The sequence below is a fragment of the Ranitomeya variabilis genome, chromosome 2 (genome assembly GCF_051348905.1).
Source record: "Ranitomeya variabilis isolate aRanVar5 chromosome 2, aRanVar5.hap1, whole genome shotgun sequence".
NCBI lineage: Eukaryota > Metazoa > Chordata > Amphibia > Anura > Dendrobatidae > Ranitomeya > Ranitomeya variabilis.
This window is the reverse complement of record NC_135233.1, coordinates 95,958,389-95,971,110: the sequence shown is the minus strand read 5'-3', so window position 1 is coordinate 95,971,110 and position 12,722 is coordinate 95,958,389. Positions and strand designations below refer to the sequence as shown.

The 12,722-nt window shown below is 45.3% G+C and overlaps 1 protein-coding gene and 1 long non-coding RNA gene across 7 annotated transcripts in view; one reads left to right on the top strand and one right to left on the bottom strand.

Moving 5' to 3' along the window:
* Positions 1 to 12,722, bottom strand: part of BCL11A (BCL11 transcription factor A) — a 165,281-nt gene that overhangs the window by 97,551 nt on the left and 55,008 nt on the right. The window lies entirely within an intron of this gene.
* LOC143804547 (uncharacterized) overlaps positions 9,117 to 12,722 on the top strand; it is a 29,051-nt gene continuing 25,445 nt past the window's right edge. The window contains exons 1-4 of one of the 2 annotated variants that reach the window (XR_013221051.1): positions 9,117 to 9,366; positions 9,931 to 10,068; positions 11,811 to 11,892; positions 12,254 to 12,376. This is a non-coding gene — a long non-coding RNA (uncharacterized LOC143804547). The remainder of the gene's footprint in view (positions 9,367 to 9,930; positions 10,069 to 11,810; positions 11,893 to 12,253; positions 12,377 to 12,722) is intronic. The other variant, XR_013221052.1, reaches the window with a different exon arrangement.

Below are 12,722 nucleotides of genomic sequence, written 5' to 3'. Positions count from 1 at the left end.
ATTGGAATATGGTCTCCATCCTGGTATGTGCTGCTCCTATCCTGTCATATGCTGCTCCATCCTGCGCCCCCATCCTGTCATGTGCTGCTCCACCGTGTCATGTGCTGCTCCATCCTGCGCCCCCATCCTGTCATGTGCTGCTCCACCGTGTCATGTGCTGCTCCATCCTGCATCCCCATCCTGTCATGTGCTGCTCCACCGTGTCATGTGCTGCTCCATCCTGCGCCCCCATCCTGTCATGTGCTGCTCCACCGTGTCATGTGCTGCTCCATCCTCATCCCCATCCTGTCATGTGCTCCCATCCTGCGCCCCCATCCTATCACGTGCTGCTCCATCCTGCGCCCCCATCAGTGCGGGCGGCTGTGCTGAGTGCGGGCGGCTGTATGTGGCTGTGCTGAGTGCGGGCGGCTGTATGTGACGTGGCTGTGCTGGGTGCGGGCGGCTGTGCTGGGTGCGGCAGCTGTGGACGGCTGTGCTGGGTGCGGTGGCTGTGCTGGGTGCAGCGGCTGTGCTGGGTGCAGCGGCTGTGCGTGGCTGTAGGCGGCTGTGCGTGGCTGTGCTGGGTGCGGCGGCTGTGCGTGGCTGTGGGCGGCTGTGCTGGGTGCGGCGGCTGTGCTGGGTGCGGTGGCTGTGCTGGGTGCGGCGGCTGTCCGTGGCTGTAGGCGGCTGTGCGTGGCTGTGTTGGGTGCGGAGGCTGTGCATGGCTGTGGCGGCTGTGCGTGGCTGTGCTGGGTGCGGCGGCTGTGGGTGGCTGTGCTGGGTGCAGCGGTTGTGCGTGGCTGTGGGCGGCTGTGCTGGGTGCGGCGGCTGTGCGTGGCTGTGCTGGGTGCGGCGGCTGTGCGTGGCTGTGGGCGGCTGTGCGTGGCTGTGGGCGGCTGTGCTGGGTGCGGCGGCTGTGCTGGGTGCGGCGGCTGTCCGTGGCTGTGGGCGGCTGTGCGTGGCTGTGGGAGGCTGTGCGTGGCTGTAGGCGGCTGTGCGTGGCTGTGGCGGCTGTGCATGGCTGTGCTGGGTGCGGCGGATGTGCTGGGTGCGGCGGCTGTGCTGGGTGCGGCGGCTGTGCTGGGTGCGGCGGCTGTGCTGGGTGCGGCGGCTGTGCGTGGCTGTGGGCTGTGCGTGGCTGTGGGCGGCTGTGCTGGGTGCGGCGGCTGTGGTCGGCTGTGCTGGGTGCGGCGGCTGTGCGTGGCTATGGGTGGCTGTACGTGGCTGTGGGCGGCTGTGCTGGGTGCGGCGGCTGTGCTGGGTGCGGCGGCTGTGCGTGGCTATGGGTGGCTGTACGTGGCTGTGGGCGGCTGTGCTGGGTGCGGCGGCTGTGCGTGGCTGTGCTGGGTGCGGCTGTGCGTGGCTGTGCTGGGTGCGGCTGTGCGTGGCTGTGGGCGGCTGTGCGTGGCTGTGGGCGTCTGTGCTGGGTGCGGCGGCTGTGGTCGGCTGTGCTGGGTGCGGCGGCTGTGCGTGGCTATGGGCGGCTGTGCTGGGTGCGGCGGCTGTGCGTGGCTGTGGTCGGCTGTGCTGGGTGCGGCGGCTGTGCGTGGCTATGGGTGGCTGTGCGTGGCTGTGGGCAGCTGTGCTGGGTGCGGCGGCTGTGCGTGGCTGTGGGCGGCTATGGTCGGCTGTGCTGGGTGCGGTGGCTGTGCTGGGCGCGGCGGCTGTGCTGGGTGCGGCCATTTTCTTGGTCCTGCTCCCGGAGTCGGCGCCTGCGCAGTCCGCGCTTTCCGGCGCCATTTTCTTGAAGACACTGCAATGTGTCTTCAAGAAAATGGCGCCGGAAAACGCGGACTGCGCAGGCGCCGATTCCGGGAGCAGGGGGACAGTCACGGCCCGGAAGCGCGTCGGTGGAACGGGTCAGGTAAGTATACTCACCCTCCGCCTCCAGGCTCGTCCCTGCTTGTCCGGTGGAGATCGCGGTGTGCGTTCAGCGCTTACGCATACCGCGATCTCCTGGGAGCGTCGCTCTGTGCGGTCCAGACTGCGCCGGCGCTTGCGCTTGCGCAGTCTATAGAGGCTTCGGACAGAGTGACGCTCCCAGCGTTATATTATAGATATATATATATATATATATTTATATTAAATGACAACTATTTATTTTGTTGTTAGGCAGAAGATGCAGACAGATGAGCATTGGGCTGAATCGTGATGCTCAAGATGTGGTCGAGATGTGACAATGCCAAATTCTACCAAATTCGCCCTACTTTTGTGTGGATCCAATCTTAAAAGTCACATAGTGATGGAAGTGAGCATTTATATGCTTATTTTGGCTTTGTAAATGTACAGAAAGAAGATGGTGTCTAGGATGTAACACTAGATTTTGGATGGATAGGTAAATTCTGTGTTACACCTTATAATATTAGTATGATAAGGAGGAGATTGAACTGGATGGGGAGGGATAACTGGGAGGAACTATGTCTCACCCTGCCAGCTTTTCTCTTTAAGAAGGATGCTAATGATTTTTGCCTTATGGTACCCTTACATGGTACCTTTACACATATGGTGCCATTACACATTGGCCAAACTTGAGGTTGGACCAGTGGCTGACTATTTTGCCATATGAGGGTACTCCAACTCTTCTATGATGGATTTGACATATCCAATCCTTTGTTCTGACAGTGAAAAATATAGCACCAGAGGAGTCAGGTAGCTCTCTCAAATAAAGATGAATGCATGATCTCACAAACCTAGCATGCATGTATATGGTAAGTAGGTAAGAAAGAAAAAATGGTTGATCAAACAAGCATTAGGCTGTCAGCTACTTGACAGATCTAACTCTGACTGACATAGTGGTATGGCAGAAAATGCTTATTCTACTACAAAAGATGGAACTTAGCATAAAACTCCCATTTGCATTAACAATAGGAAGAACCTCGCCAAATTGAATTGATGAATCAGATGGTCTATTCTATTGAACAACCAGGATACAATAATATCGCTGTTATTGCTCATGTGTTAGGGGATATGAGAAAACTGAATTAAAATAACTTGCCAATTTGAAAATTAATGCCATTTTGCTTAGCTGCTCTGTGTTCCATTACCGATAAAACACTTAAATATCCAATTCATGCAGACATAAAGTACTAATGGGTACTTGTTAACATGTTTATAATGCTAATATTTTCTCTTGTTCAGATGGTTCTTTTTTTCTCTATATTAAAGGTAGTGGAAAACTAATCTGATCATGAAGACTTAAAGAGCTTCAATCTGCATAACTGTACTATTAATGACAGCCATTTTCATCTGCTGCAGCATTTCATATAAACAGTCATCCTTCAGAATACCTAGTCTCAGAGAGTCAGAGCCATAATAGCCAACACACGTATACGGAATCACTGTTTTGCTCATTTTTCTTAGCGTAGCTTAACGTGTAAATACCTTTTATCTTTAGGAGCTATAATTAATATGTCCAGCGTATGTTATCTGGAAAATATTGTCTAGACATAAGCTACATTTATCACAAATTTGTCAGGGTGAACATATGAACCCTACCTGGGCTAGTGAAGTGACTGGCTTAGAGGGCTTACTGAAAAACTCTGACATTGGGTGAAGGTTAAGAAATCGTATATATACAAACACAACCATTAGTTTATTATATCATATGTCTGGTTATATAAATATATTTGGTGCCAAATCCTTAATATGCAGAAGTCTGAAGTAAAAAGATAACAGAAGTGATCACAAGTTCCTATGATGTGACATCATCTATGCAGGAAGTACAGACTTTGGGAAAACCAGGCAGCATAAGAACAGGAGCAATGGGGAAGAGGTAAATATTGTTTCTTTTATTTTTTTAAACTAATCAATCAAAAAACATTTTCATGTAAATTGTCATCTGATTTGACTTCTAACAGCGAGTCCAACAAAAATTCAATTTACGAGGTCTACTCTGCTCCATGTGTACAAAACCTTTCATCTAGGAATGAGCAAAAAGATCAAAGGGACTCTGATCTAGTGCCCACAATGGTACTACGCGGCAGCCAGACAAAAGTCTTGCAAACTTGCTCGTCCAGCACTCTAATGCCGGTAGCCTGGGCACCTCGGGCATCTGTAAGGCCTCTTTGTCGTCATGAGTAATGATGAGCGAACCTGAACTTAAAAGTATTCGTACTGGACAGAATTTTATGGCTCAAATGTCCTGGTCCCCATTGTTTTTGATGGGAGTTCTGGTTAAAGTTTGGGTACAATTCTGGTACATGAACAGAACTTTGGAATAAAGATCGAGTCGGGTACCAGATCCTGAATGTCCATGGGTCCACTCATCTCTAGTTGTGAGCTTGCGACGTGGCACGGCACATGTCATGTATGTCATCATGTGAGCCCTAGTGACTACGACTCATGCAGCACCATGATGTTGTAGAAACTTGTAAATGCTAGAGACACCTAGCATGCCGATATTGAAGTGCGAGCCGAGGAAGCTTGCAGGACTCGCAATTACCATAGAGTACCAACATGGATGCTGGACCAAGGTCAAGCAAAGCGTCTTGTTCATCTCTACTTCCAGCCCCAAAGATTGAAACAATGAATTCAGCACTCTGGATTTTAAAATGCTGCATGTTCATTATTCTTCATTGATTTCTTCATGGCATACAAATGGTGGATATAATATTTTATATTCATGCATTGTCATAAATATCATGAGATTCTGTCATGATTTAGGTGTGAACATGGCCTTGTGGTTAAAGAGTAGAACTGCATAACTATGTGGTTTTATATTCCTTGTATGGTAAGTGAAACTCTAGCTGTCAGCCCTATTATATTTATTATATTTTCCAGTTTTTATTCCACTTATTTTATTTTTAGTGGGAGATACTTTTAATTGAGTCAGCAATAAAATATTCTAATCCAAGTTTTTCCACTGACTGTTCTTCTATAATAAAATACATTTTCTATGGGAAATTGCACAGATAGAACTATTACAATAATGCAATTATTTGAATTTAAACAATTATCGGGTTGCTTCATGGTTAAATCCGTTTCTGACCTGAGCTTAGTTGCTTGCAATGCTGGTACATAACACTGTATAACATGACAGCGTTCTGCAGCAAAGATCACAAGACTGATTTAATTTTAATTAAATTCGACAAGTATAATTAAAGTCTTTACACAAATCCATGTAGGTTTGTAGCCCACTAAATAAATAATACATTGAACTGGAGAGATTGCATTTATTTAATTTTATTCCATTTAGTATGATTTGCCCGAGTACTGCACCGCTGCTCTGAAGTTTGGAGATTCAGTCAGTGTGTAATTAGCACATAAAAATAATTTCTCAAAAAAACTTTACTTTGCAAATATAATAGAAATGGTACAATGCTACACTTAATAACAATGTTAGAATATAGAACAAGCCAATAACTGTGATTTAGAGCAATTCTAGAGCATCTTACTTTTTCACAGAATGTACTAGAATATATAAAGCGCTAAGGTTCTGTTCACATCACCTTTATAGTTTTGGGGGAAAAAAACAAGATTCTGCCAAATCAGTTGCAGGATGAATACCAGCATCAGCCTCAGGAGCATACTGACTAATAACAGCATCCTTCATGCTAATGAACAAAATATGCAACACTCTTCCATCAGTCAAAAACTGAAAAATTTGTAACAGAGGCTCCTGAAGGAGCAATCAGAGCAGATGTGACCACCGCTCAACACATTAAAAAGCTATAAAAAGTTGAATGCTAAGTTACTACTGGACACTCCTTTTTAAAAGCCATGGGGTGCAGCATAAAAAAAAAAAAAAAAAGATGAATAATGTATACGTAAAGAGGTTGTCCACTATCTGGGCCATCCCTTCTTAATCTGCATGTTTGCCCCTGTTAAAATAAAAACACCTATAGTCACCTCCCGTGCCATCGCCGTTCCAGCAGTGTCTGCACCTGCGTTCTCAGGGCTCATGTGAGGTCACGTGAGCCAAGAGCCCTATCCGCTCTGGTGACACTGTCCCCTCCGTCGGGGGTATAAGTGATCAAGAGAATGTGAGCGAGAAGGTGATTATCTTGTCACGTGAGCTTTGAGCTGATTGGGTGCAGGGTTCACATGACATAACGTCACATGACCACTAGGAACGCGAGCGCCGACACCGCTGGAACAGTGCCTGCATGGGTGGTGAGTATAGATGTTTTTATTTTAATGAGGTAAACATTCAGCTTGGGAAGGGGTTGTCCTACTAGTGCACAATCCCTTTTAACTCCTGAACCGACACCTTTTCTCTGCTCTGAGCCCTGTGTCCCTGCTCTGGTCTATGACAAAACCACTATCAAGTGACCGCTGCAGCTAATTACAATTCTGTCAGAGTGAAAGAAACGATGGCCCCGATTCATCAAATTGAATTTCCAGAATTGTGGCGAAAATAGCTTTGAAAGTCGCAAAAATTGTGTGCAACATGGAGTTGGGCCAACATTTTGTGACTATTGCCTTTTCACACCAGTTTTGCCAGTTCCAGGGTGACAGGGGTGTGACACCGCAACTCATTTAATTCATGACAAGCTGTGGCATTCCTTATGGCAGAAGTCTTACTCCAGGCCCTGGATACATTAACAGGCATGTTGCTCTAAATGAATCAGTTGTATCAGAGTCCAATGAAGGTTGGCATGAACATCCCCGATCTTGGTGAATGGAGGCCAATGTTCTTGTGCTCTGACAGGCCTGCCTGAGGAATGGCGCCAATCTGAGAGGTAAGAATACATTTATTTTATATCATGCAGTACCCAAGGGCCATTAATAAGAAGTTGTCTGATAGTGGATAACCCATCTAAGGGGAAACTAGGCAAACCTGGAAAATTCACATTAATTTCTAAGAGAGAGCAGGGCCATATAACCAAGGGAAGTTCAAAACACTCTGACTGGCTGGAGGACGGAGAGCGAAACACTGATTCCTTGACCGTATGACAGACTGAAAGTCAAAAATGGTATCTAACAGGAAGGAGAATTTCCAATCTAAAAAAAGCAAAAGATATAACGTTAATAAGGCTTAAAGAGTGACAATTGTTCTAATTTTTCTTTCAGAAAAAATAAGCAATTTTGTAGGGTATCTTAACAGAAAATAATGGCTTCTTTCTTTGCCAGAATTGATCAGTCATTATCAAAATTCTCAATTCTGAGGTAAAATCTGAATTCAGTGCAGACACTTTCCCATTACTGAGAGGAGATGGCGGCTGATGCTGGTGAGATTCTATGTAGATGGGAGGGAGGAGCTTTGCCTAAAGCTCCTCCCTCCTCTGCATAGAATTATTTCCATAGTACCCGCCATCTCCTCTCAGTAATGGGAAAGTGTCTGCACTGAATACAGATTTTACCTCAGAATTGAAAATTTTGATAATAATGACTGATCAATTCTGGAAGATACAGAAGCAGATTTCTTAGACAAGATATATATTATAAAGAAGTTTATTTTTATTTGCACTATTGATTTATGAAATAAAAATTAAAATGACAGTAACCCTTTAAGTTAGAAATGAAACAATGTAGGACATATAAGAACATGTATGCATTCCACATTAATAAAGTGTGTATAATGGGGGGAAGGGTGCATCCATTTCAGGTTTTCTTACAAACTTGTTGACTAGCAATCTATTTCCAGAAGGTCTCGCACATATTGTCATTTTACTTTATTATGACTTTACAAAAAATTGGATTGGCCCAGAATGATCTATATATAAAAATACCAGGTTTTAATGAGGCAGTAATGTCTGTGAGAAGCAAAATGGGAAAATGAAAACATGTCCAGACCTTTTCATAAGATCCTGCCAAAAATGTGACAAGATCCCTTCAGGTAAAGATGGGTGTGTTCTCGGTCTCTCACACAAAAATGTGAAATCATAATCTTGTTATAGCTACCTGATATATTATACCTCTATTAATTCTATATATGTTCAAAATATCATTAGTGTAAAGGTCACATTATATTACATTTTTCAGTTTGGCTTAAAGAAAAACTGTAGAGTTAGGAGTAGGACCTATGTCCATGGCTGTATTACTATTAGGCCTTTTAGAAAGCTGTATAGGTTTCCACTGCATTGTAAGAACCCACCTGAGACTTCATACACACAAAAGTAGTCTCTGTACATAACGAGTCCAAGATAGACAGCATGAAGCCCACTAAAAGTATGGCTCTACCATGTGCATGTGCTATTACTACCACAGACACAGGTGTTTAAAACGATAAAGGGGTATTTCCATCTCCAAGATCCAATCCCCCAATATGTAGCAGGTGTAAGAATATTAGCAAATACCTCCAATTAGAAAGTATAGTTCTACTGATTCGCTTTGTCGCTTACCCCATGTGCAGGGCATTGCAGCAGCTTAAGTATTTTATTGTATTACTTTTACTCATTTATACAGCGCCATTAATTCTACAGCGCTTTATGGACAACATCGTCCCTGTCCCCAATGGGGCTCACAATCTAGATTCCCTATCAGTATGTCTTTGGCGTGTGGGAAGAAACCGGACCCCAGCGCTGCAAGGCTCCAGTGTTAATCACTGAGCCACCATGCTGCCCAACCAGGTATCATGGTTATGACCACTAACAATTAACTGTCACTACTATATGAGTGGTCGTAGCCATGGATATCTAAGCTATTGAAGTGCCTTACATATGGTAAGCAACATAGGTTATCAGGAGAACTATACTACATTACTAATTGGAGGTATTTGCTAATATTATTATTATTACACCTACTACATATTGGGATAGGATCTTGGAGATGGGAATACCCCTTTAACTCTTGACAATGCACTGCACAATCTATAATACTGTATGGATTGCGCGTTGCCATATAACTCTATATTGTAGCCCAGCAAAACAACAGCGCGCTTAAAGATCCTCCAGTCCCAACAATCACTGCGCTATAACACTGTATTCGCAAAAATTAGGGAGTTCATTGGACTCACCACCACCTCCTAAATCAATGGAGATGAAACGCTGGCAGATCTGATTTTCTCTGTACTTCGACATGTTTAATTATCACATCCCTTACCTTCCCGATAATAAACCTCTGCTACTCCATTTTTCCTTTTTTTCATAAATGATTATATGGCCCACCAAGTGCCCCCCAGTACTTAAAATGGTTGTCTGCAAGTATTAAAGTACCTGCAAGAATTGATGTAAAATTAAAAAACAATTATTCTGTAACTAATGCAGCATTGCTCCTTTGCCGATGCTCCATTGGTTCCTGCTAATTTACAAAATACACCTGTGAACGCTGCAGCCAATCACTGGCCACAGCACTGACACTGTTGTGTATGTCACATGACTACCGGAGTCAGCCATTGGCCACAATGGTCACGATCATGTACAACACATCAATGCTGCTGAAAAAGCAAACAAAGCAAGAGTTGGGACCAATGGAGCATCTGAACTGGAGTGACTCTACATTTGACAGGTAAGTAATGGTCTGTTTGTTGTATTATAACATTCCCCGCAGGTACCATTATTTATTATACCCAAGGACAACCTCTTTAAGCATGAAGCCATTCTCAATGACACATTAAATAGGCCTCCGCAGGTCAAGCACTGTCACCTAAAGTCCACAATGACTGTTGCTAAGCAACAACCTGTAGACATTCATGGAGTGAAGAGAAGAAAGACGAGCTTTGAAGAAAACAAAGGCGACACATTGAAGGAAACATTCATAATAGGGACATCATATTGTTCAGCAGACCTGCCCTTTAACTACATGATTATATTGATCTTGATACCTGGTTATAACTAGCTTATTATGAGGAGATCTCCAATATATAGATATATTTGGAACCAAGAGACTTGTTATGGATGTTGTCTACCTATGTCCATAGCTTGACTTATCATGGCTGATACACTGGAGTTAGGTCTTGTATGGCAGTATGTAGCGTTACCTTAACAGCGTTTGTGTTGTGTTATTTTCATCTGTTTTTCTTATTTTATGTGTTGTTGATGCAGATTTTGTGCAATTGCATTTTTTGTTCAGTCTCCCATAGAAACCAGAGGTAAAAAGGTAAAAACTGCACAGCTCTATGGGGTTTCTAAATGCACAGTACATGCGAGTTTTCATGGAATTGCATCCTTCACTGGAACTTTTTGGCTACCTTCCCAAGATGAGCTTTTGGTAAGTTTTGGATGTGGCACCATTTTTGCTCCCTATTATGTAAATTAGCTAAGGCCGGGTTCAGATTTGCGTTCGGGGGCTTTGCGGAGGGCTGCGTATGTCATCCGTTAAGCCCCGCCTACTTTTGCATACTTCTGCATGTGTCCTGCATACCAATCTGTAACATTGGGTAGGTTAATGCTCCTGCCGTCAGCACAAAATGCAGCTTGTTCCCGTGCGGTCAGCGGGAGCGTCAAAACAATGCATCCGCATACATCCACATACATTTGTAACACCCCAGGTAACCGGTTGTTACAGTGATGTTGCCTTCCTTTCAGGGAGGGCAATATCATGCTTGTAGGCAAGAAGGATCCTCTTTACCGGGTAACGCACTCACATTCAACACATTCCAAATCCATGCTAGAAGGGGGAGCTCAGGACCCGGATTCAGGGGAGCTTCCCCAGCTTTAAGTGTTCTGGTCTGGAGGAGGAGTTAGGCAGTTGGTCAGAGACACTGAAGAGAGAGGAAGTCTGGAACTGAGAGCAGACAGCGGAGCTGTGCAGCCAGGACTGAGCTACAGCTCCAGGGAAGGGAAGTGAACCCGAGGGGTTGAAAGTGGTGGAGCTACTGAGGAAAAGAGCACAGTGGAGAAAGAAAGGGGCTTAGAGGGGTACTGTGACCGGGCACCCTCAGAGCCGAAGCGCAGGAACTGGGCACCGGGAGCCCGAGGCTGTGTTGTACTCTAGGACACATAGCAGAACCAGAGGGCATAGGGCTGTATGTTATTTGCCCACACCACACCTGAAGGTGAAGCAGCACCTGAAGAGCCCGGGTCATGATAGAGACCCTATAAAACAGCTCAAGTTGCCCACCATACAGGTAACTGTCCCAGGACAGGAAAGAGAGGACTTTGCCAGCAAGCTTCAGGCAGCAGGGACCTCACACACTAGCGCGAGTAGGAAGGCTTACGGACCTCACCTGGGGAGGGATTTACTATTGCCTCCAGGCCGGCCAGACCATACCATCAACTGTTCCTGGTATCCTGGACTGTGGACTGCCGGTAAACCAGGTAAAGTCTTTACAACCCGGTGTCCTCCACTTATTTGCCGGCATACACCATCCTTGCCCATACACCTTGGGAGCCCTGGGGACCCTGTTTCACCTGTGGGAAGCATCACCATCTTGCTGCAACATCACCTCAGAGGACCCCTTTAAGCAGCGTTGATCACCTCTGACCGAGAACCACAGGTGGCATCACGAATAGACTTTATTTCCAAATGCCCTTTAAAGACCTTCACCTTTTAAGTGAGCGCCCAGGACCATGGACCTGGTCGCAGCCACCGTGACATCCCCTTTAAGTGCGACCGGTCCCGGTACCGAGTACCCCACTGCCCAGTTGGGCGACTCACATTCGCATGTCCTGCGTACCCAATGTTGAAGATAGGTACGCAGGACGCATACAGAAGTATGCAGATTAGGCGGGGCTTAATGGAGGAAGTACGCAGCCCTCCGCAGAGCCCCGAACGCTAATGTGAACTTAGCCTAACTTGCAATTTTTATTACATTTTTGTGCGTATTCTTTAATGAGCATTTATATCGCATCTTTTACATGCTTTAAATAAAGTTGCTTTGTTTTTGATACTACCTGGCTTTGACAAAACTTTATTGACATACTTATGTGTGAATTGCATGTCTTTCATGTGTTTCCGCCTTAAAATTCATGTGCGTTTTTTACCTGCGCAAATTCCGCACCTAATTCAAGTGTATGGGGAAATTCTGAAGAGAAAACTCAATGGACCCGCAAGAGAAATTGACAAGCTGCGGATTTGATACGCGCACCGCAGGTCAGTTTCCCTCAATGTTAAATAGTGCACAGTGGGCAGGAGATCTCTAGAAATCCCATCCACTTTGGTGGAATTCTAAGATGCAACGTTTCTTGACGCAGCAAAAATATGCAAGGTCAAAAACGCGATCAAATTTCATAGTGGGAACGTAGCTGTAAGCTCAGTGCATTTTTCTGCGCAAAAAAATTCAGTGAAAAAAATAAACTAATTTACGCTACATAAATGCATGGCCTGATGCAGATTTAGGAGCAGAATCTGCTCCAAAGTCTATGTAAAAAAAAAAATCCGCGCAACCGTAACAACATAAAACTTGGAATAAATTATTGGAATAAAGTGCGTGGTGCTCGCCTTTTAATTTCAGACTCCACAACTCCATTTCAGAGGCGATTTACGTGTAGCACGCATCATCGTGTCGAGTGATCTTGGTAGCGCAGAGACACAGAAATAACCTGTCCGTCGGAGCAAACATCCATTCTTTCATCAGGTGAGACAAAGCTCCGGTGATGGCAGGACAATGGCTGACATTTTCTGTCCCTGTGGACAGCAGCTTGTCAGGTACCTAATCTGAAAATAGTCACCTGTGCATTTCAAACCTCCAACAAGGGAAAAGAAAAAAAAAATGCTCTTCCGTCATGGCACCCTGTACTTGTTGGTGCCAGATTACATTTCCACAACAGCTGCTTCTTTTGTCTGCTTTCAGTGAAGCCAAACCAGCCTAAAATTTAATTTAATCTGCTGTAAAACCAAAGTGTCAGGAGTTTAGGTGGCAGCTAAAAGCGCCACTCTCAGATAACTGACTGACACTTGCTAATAATAGGTTTGTGCCTTTT